The sequence below is a fragment of the Solanum verrucosum genome, unplaced genomic scaffold, assembly GCF_900185275.1.
Source record: "Solanum verrucosum unplaced genomic scaffold, falcon-dt-bn FXZP01000118.1, whole genome shotgun sequence".
In the NCBI taxonomy this organism is placed as follows: domain Eukaryota; kingdom Viridiplantae; phylum Streptophyta; class Magnoliopsida; order Solanales; family Solanaceae; genus Solanum; species Solanum verrucosum.
This window is the reverse complement of record NW_026020568.1, coordinates 669,109-676,179: the sequence shown is the minus strand read 5'-3', so window position 1 is coordinate 676,179 and position 7,071 is coordinate 669,109. Positions and strand designations below refer to the sequence as shown.

Here is a 7,071-nt window from a genome sequence, read left to right as displayed (position 1 = left end):
CATGTATCTTGGAGAAATGTTGGTATACTTAAATTTGCTTAACCAGCCTTACATTAGGGGTTACCCAAGGGAATGCAGTCATCAGTAAACCTCTAAGAACTCTTTACCATTCAGTGCTTCTGTCCCCCTTGATGATCTATTAGTAGTTCTCAGTCATGTAAAACTTAGCATGCATTTGTCTCATTCAACATTTTTCTTTGCAGGCAGGGCTTTCACGGAAAATTTCTGTGTTGATACATGTTTGACTTAACCATTTATTTTCTAGGTTGTATAAATAAAATATGCCTTTTCTTAATGCTCTTTCACGTGTACTATTTTGTGATTTATGTACGTATGTATCTCGAAAAGCCACGACGAATGGAGCTGCTCAGTGCTCAATTGTTTGTTTTTATTTATTTCGTGAAAAATACTTTAATGTATCAAAATTACCACAAAAGGAGATTAGTGTATAAAATTTAAAAAGGCAGTGGATATTCATGTTAATCTAGTCTCATTGATGCTTCTTAACCAGAAAGTTGGAACTTTAATAGAGTTAAGTATTTAACAAAGTTCATTACTCTAGGGTCCACCAAGGACTGGAAAAACACAAACCATAGTTGGGATTCTCAGTGCCATTTTGCATGCAACTCCTGCTAGAGTACACTCCAACAGGTATGCCGCTTAATTTTTGGAATTTTCATGGTCAAATGGAAAAAAAAGTGAATAAAAATGTTATGGCCAAACGACTCCCTGTTTGGCGTTATATTTGGCCATCTTCTTCTTACCCTCTTTTCGGGATTGATAGTTATGTTTCTGGCTATTACTGCAAAGTAAATGGTATAGAGTTTATACATTGAATCATTCTATCAAATATATTTCACAAACTCATAGTACATGGATAAAGTCATGTTATTTAAGCTTTGATTCTTGTATATAATGTTCTTTTCTTTGTTGCAAAACTAGATGATCTGGGTATTTTAAGCAAAAACACTGTCTTTAATAGTGTTGTATCTGTAGTTAGTTGTCCTCTTGTAGTTAGTTGTCCTCTTGAAGATGTCAATTGTTGGTGTCACATTATAGAGAATCTTTTTCTTTTTTCCAGCAGAATTTGAACTGCTCATCTTGGAAAGCTATTACTAAGCCATTTTGATCTTTGATAAATCTGTTTCTTGCTACCACTGCAGATGTTATTCTAAGTGATTGAATAAAGAATATAGACACACTGAGTCGAAATGCAACATAAAATTCTTTGATGCTTACATCACTCAATTCTTTGTTGTTTTGGCTTGTACTTTCTGTATGTGATCAATCATGTTTTGCTCTCATTTCATGTTATAACCTCATTTACATGGTGCAGGATCATATCCAAATTCTGTTGGGACACGACATGGCTGTGCTTCAGGATCAGTCAGAATATCAATATACATTTTGATGGTTGAAACCTCATTACATAATCCTGAGAGAATATGATATTCTTCTGTTGGTTCACTAAAATTTATTTTTCACAGGTGCTTCTTTGTTTGGAAAGAATGATATATCCAAAACCCTGAAGAAAGGAGGAAGACTTGGCGGAAGAAAAGCACTTAATGACATACCAAACTCAGCAAAGCCCTCTTCTCTTCAGTCATCAAAGAAAAATTCCACCAGTGTTATTTCCATTGGGAAAGATCTTAATGCCACCAAAAACAAATTTAGTGCTGGGACAAAAGACAATTTTGCTGAAGTACCTGACAGAGTGGCAGGAAAGCTCTCACTGATCTTACAAACGCAAGCAAGCCATCAACAAAGCAGGGGGAAGGGACTTGATAGGAAATTGAGTGCTGCTGCAGCAGCAAATACTCCAACTTCTATTGCTGAAGAACAATTTTTGCATGATCATAAGAAGTGCATCAAAGCACAGAGGAAGGTGATCAACATGGGCTTTTTTCTGAAGGAAGTTGGACTAGACAATGATGATAAAAAAGTTACAATTGAGCAATCTATATCTTTTTTGTTGTTTTATGAAGCAGTTGATAATCTGATTTTCATATGACAGATATACATGTGCAGCTACTTGAATCTTCACGTGCGTCTAAACTCTCAATGAAGTCAATGGGGAGTAGGATTTTGGTTAGTTCTTCAATAATTTGCTTGATCCATATCAGTTACAACTGAAAAGAGGCTCAAACCAGCAGAAGCTTTTCAAAAGAAACTGAAAATGGAAATAGAACTGGCCCAATATTTCTGGGCAGAAGCAGTTAAAGCCCGAATGGCCCAAACACATTCTTTCTCTCCTCTTGATTATTAGATTGTATTTAGTTATTTTTGTTTTGATTAATTCTAACTTTGAATACTTAGATATACTTTATGAAAAACCTATATAGTTTTCAAGTGAAGCTTTACAATGAAAAAAACTAATACTTCGAAGATTTACACAAAATACAAAGACAAGAAGGGCTACTCTTGTTGATTTTTTGAATACTTGCATTTTATTCTTTATAATAGGAGGAACAAGAAGAAACATTAAAGATATATGTTAACTCTTGTTTGATTTTTTGAATACTTGTATTTTATTCTTTTTAACCTAAAAACAAGAAGAAACAGTAGAATAGATATAATACTTTTGTTTAATTTCTATGAATGCTTGTATTTTGTTATTTTTAATAGGCATTTTGTATTAGAGTATAAACATTAAGTTAAACAGTTCATTAGTTAGTTTATTTTAACAAATTGAATACAAAATACATTTGGGGTAGGGGGCAGGGAAGGGGGTGGGGGTCCTTGGGGGCATGGCACCCCGGGGATGGGGGGGTGGGGTCATCAGGGAATGCCTCCCTTGGGGATTGGGGGAGGGTCCTCGGGGATAGAGGGGTGCTCTGGGCATGTCGCTCCGGGGATAAGGGAGGTTGGTCCTCGGGGTGCCGCGCCCCAGGGATGGGGGGGGGGGGGTCCTCGGGGAATGGCTCCCTGGGATGGGGGTGGGGAGGGGTTCCTTGGGCAACAGCCCCACAGGGATGAGAGAGTGGGGTTTCTCGGGGCTTGACCCCTCGGGGATGGGGGGTGGGGTGGGGTTCTTCGGGGGGGGGGTCCTCTGGGCATGTCACACTGGGGATATGAGAGAGGGGTCCTCGGGGCATGTCACACTTGGGATATGAGAGAGGGGTCCTCGGGGTGCCGCGCCCCTAGGATGGGGGGTCCTCGGGGAATGGCTCTCCGGGGCTTGGGGGTGGGGAGTGGTTCCTCGAGCAACGGCCCCTCAGGGATGGGAGAGGGGGGTTTTCGGGGCTTGGCCCCCCAGGGATGGGGGTGGGGTTCTTTGGGGCATGGCACCCCGATGATTGAGGGTAAGGTCATCGGGGCACGGGTCCCCGGGGATGGGGAGGGGAGGGGTGGGGTTCCTTGGGGCACGGCTCCCCAGAGGTGAGGGTGGTGTTCTTCGGGGCATGGCACCCCGGGTATGGGTGGTGGGGTCATCGGGGCATGGCTCCCTGGGGATGGAAGAGGGGAGGGGTGGGGTTCCTCGGGGCACAACGTCCCGGGGGTGGGGGGTTCCTCGAGGCACGACACCCCGGGGTGAGTGGTGGGGTAAGGTGGGGGTCCTCGGGGCATAGCGCACGGGGGATGGGGGGTTCCTCGGGGTACGACGCCCCGGGGTTCGGTGGTGGGGTAGGGTTGGGGTCCTTGGGGCATGGTCATCGGGGCACGGCACCCCGGGGAGGGGAGGGGTGGGGTTCCTCGGGGCACGACGTCCCGGGGGTGGGGGGTTCCTCGAGGCACGACACCCCGGGGTGAGTGGTGGGGTAAGGTGGGGGTCCTCGGGGCATAGCGCACGGGGGATGGGGGGTTCCTCGGGGTACGACGCCCCGGGGTTCGGTGGTGGGGTAGGGTTGGGGTCCTTGGGGCATGGTCATCGGGGCACGGCACCCCGGGGATGGAGGGGTGGGGTGGGGCCCTCTGGGCACGACGCCTTAAGGATGGGGGGGGGGTCCTTTGGGCACGACACACCTCTTTAGCAATCGCGCAACTGCCTCGATTTTTTGTGTGTAATTAGCCCATGGATCTGGTGGCCTAAGCACCCAAATTTTTTTTCTCAAAAAAACTTTATGAGAACCTCTGTATTGAGTTGGGGAACCATAACGTGTCCATACCATTTATTTCACGCCAATTTTCTCATCTACATTTTTTTTTAGCAATCGCACAAATTCCTTTATTTATCGTGAATGTCCATGGATCTGGCTCCCGGAGCACCTAAAGTTTTTTTAAATTTTTTTATGAGGACCTCCGTATTGAGTTATGGTTCATCACGTATACTCACACTATTTTTTCATTATTTTAGCATCTACAGACCCTTTTTTAGCCCATGGATCTTGTGTCCGGAGCACCTAAAATTTTTATCTAAAAAACTTTATGAGGACCTCTGTATTGAGTTGGGGAACCACCACGTATACTCACGTAATTTTTTTCACGCCTATTTCCGCATCTACAACCCCTTTTTTAGAAATCGCTCAAATTCCATTATTTTTCGTATGTGGCATGGATTTGGCGCTCGGAGCTCCCAAATTTGTTTTCACAAAAAAACTTTATGAGGACCTCCGTATTGTGTTGGGGAACCATCACATATACTCACAACATTTTTTCATACCATTTCCACATCTAAAACCCCTATTTTAGCAATCACACAAATTCTTTTATTTTTCGTGTGTATAAGCATATGAATCTGGCGCCCGAAGCACCCAAAAAGTTTTTTCTCAAAAAACTTTATGAGGACCTCCGTATTGAGTTGGAGAGCAACCATGTATACTCACACCATTTTTTTCGCCCATTCTTCTTTAGCAATCGTGCAAATTCCTCTATTTTTCGTGTGTATTAGCCTATAAATCTTGCGTCCTGAGCTCCTAAAACAATTTTCTCAAAAAACTTTATGAGGATCTCCGTGTTGAGTTGGGTAACCATCACGTATACTCACACCATTTTTTTCATGCCCATTTCCGTATCTAGTGCCCCTTTTTAGCAATCGCGCAAATTTCTTTATTTTTCGTTTGTTAAGCCCATGGATCTGGCGTCTGGAGCACCCAACAATTTTTTCTTAAAAAACATTATGAGAGCCTCTGTATTGTGTCGGGCAACCATCACATATACTGACGCCATTTTTTGGACGCCCATTTCCTCTCATACAACCCATATTTTAGGGATAGCGCAAATTCTTCTTTTTTCGTGTGTTAATAGCCGAGGAATCTGGCGCTCAGAGCACCCAATTTTTTCTCTCTCAAAAAACCTAATGAGGACCTTTGTATTGAGTTAGGAAACCACTACGTATACTGATACACTTTTTTCACTCCCATTTCTGCATCTACAACCCCATTTTAGCAATCGTGCAAATTTCTCCATTTTTCGTGTGTATTAACCCATGGATCTGGCGCCCGGAGCAACCAGTTTTTTTGCTCAAATAACTTTATGAGGACCTCTCTATTGAGTTGGGGAACCACCACGTACACTCACACCATTAGTTTCACGCCCATTTCCGCATCTACATCCTTTTTTTTTTTAAATTCCTTTATTTTTCATGTGTATTAGCTTATGGATCTTGCACTCGGAGCACCCAAACTTTTTGTTTTCAAAAGTTAATGAGTACCTCCGTATTGAGTTTGGGAACCATCATGTATACTCACACCATTTTTTTAACGCCCGTTTCCACTTATACAACCCTTTTTGCAATTTCACAAATTCTCTATTTTTTGTGTATATAGCCCATGGATCTAGCGTCCGGAGCACCCAAATATGTTTTCTCGAAAAACTTTATGAGCACCTTCGTATTGAGTTGTGGAACCATCACGTATACTCACACCATGATTTTGACGCCCATTTTGCATCTTCAACCCCTTTTTTGGCAATCCCCCAAATTTCTATATTTTTCATATATATTAGCCAATGGATCTAGCACTCGGAGCAGCCAACATTTTTTTTTTATCAAAAAACCTTATTAGAACCTTTTTATTGAGTTTAGAAACCATCATGTATACTCACACAATTTTTTTCACGCCCATTTCCGCATCTACAACCCTTTTTTTAGCAATCATGCAAATTCCTTTATTTTTGTGTGTATTAGCCCATATATCTGGCACCCGGAGCAACCAATTTTTTTTTTCTCAAAAAACCTAACAAGGACCTCCGTATTGAGTTAGGGAACCACCATGTATACTGATACCATTTTTTCACGCCCATTTCCGCATCTACAACCCTTTTTTTAGCAATCGTGCAAATTCCTCTATTTTTCGTGTTATTAGCCCATGGATCTGGCGCCTGAAGCAACCAAATTTTTTTCTCAAAAAATTTTATGAGGACCTCTCTATTGAGTTGGGGAACCACCACGTATACACACACCATTTTTGTCATGCCCATTTCCACATCTACTGGCCCTTTTTTAGAATTCGCTGAAATTCCTTTATTTTTTATGTTTATTAGCCCATCTTGCACTTGGAGCACCCAAACTTTTTGTCTTAATAAAGTTAATGAGAACCTCCGTATTTAAGTTGGGGAATCATCATGTATACTCACACCATTTTTTTAACGCCCATTTCCACATCTACAGTCCATGGATCTGGCGCCCGGAGCATCCAAAAATGTTTTCTCAAAAAACTTAATAAGGACCTCAGTACTGAGTTGTGGAACCACCACGTATACTCACATCATGTTTTGCACTCCCATTTTTGCATTTATAGCCCCTTTTTTGGCAATCCCGCAAACTCCCATATTTTTCGTGTGTGTTAGCCCATGGATCTAGCGCCCGGAGCACCAATATTTTTTTCTCAAAAAACTTTATGAGGATCACTGTATTGAGTTGGGGAACCACCACGTATACCCACACCATTTTTTTCAATCCCATTTCTGCATCTACAACCCCTTTTTTTAGCAATCGTGCAAATTCCTCTATTTTTCATGTGTATTAGCCCATGGATCTAGCACCAGGAGCACCCAAATTTTTTTTCTCAAAAAGCTTTATGAGGACCTCCGTATTGACTTAGGGAACCATCATGTATACTCACACTATTTTTTTCACGCCCATTTCTGCATCTACATCCCCTTTTTAGCAATTGCGGAAATTCCTCTATTTTT

General features: G+C 42.3%; 1 pseudogene; it reads left to right on the top strand.

The window, feature by feature from the left end:
• Window positions 1–708: 708 nt before the first annotated feature.
• Window positions 709–2,266, top strand: LOC125810446 (uncharacterized; annotated as a pseudogene).
• The last annotated feature ends 4,805 nt before the right edge of the window (window positions 2,267–7,071 follow it).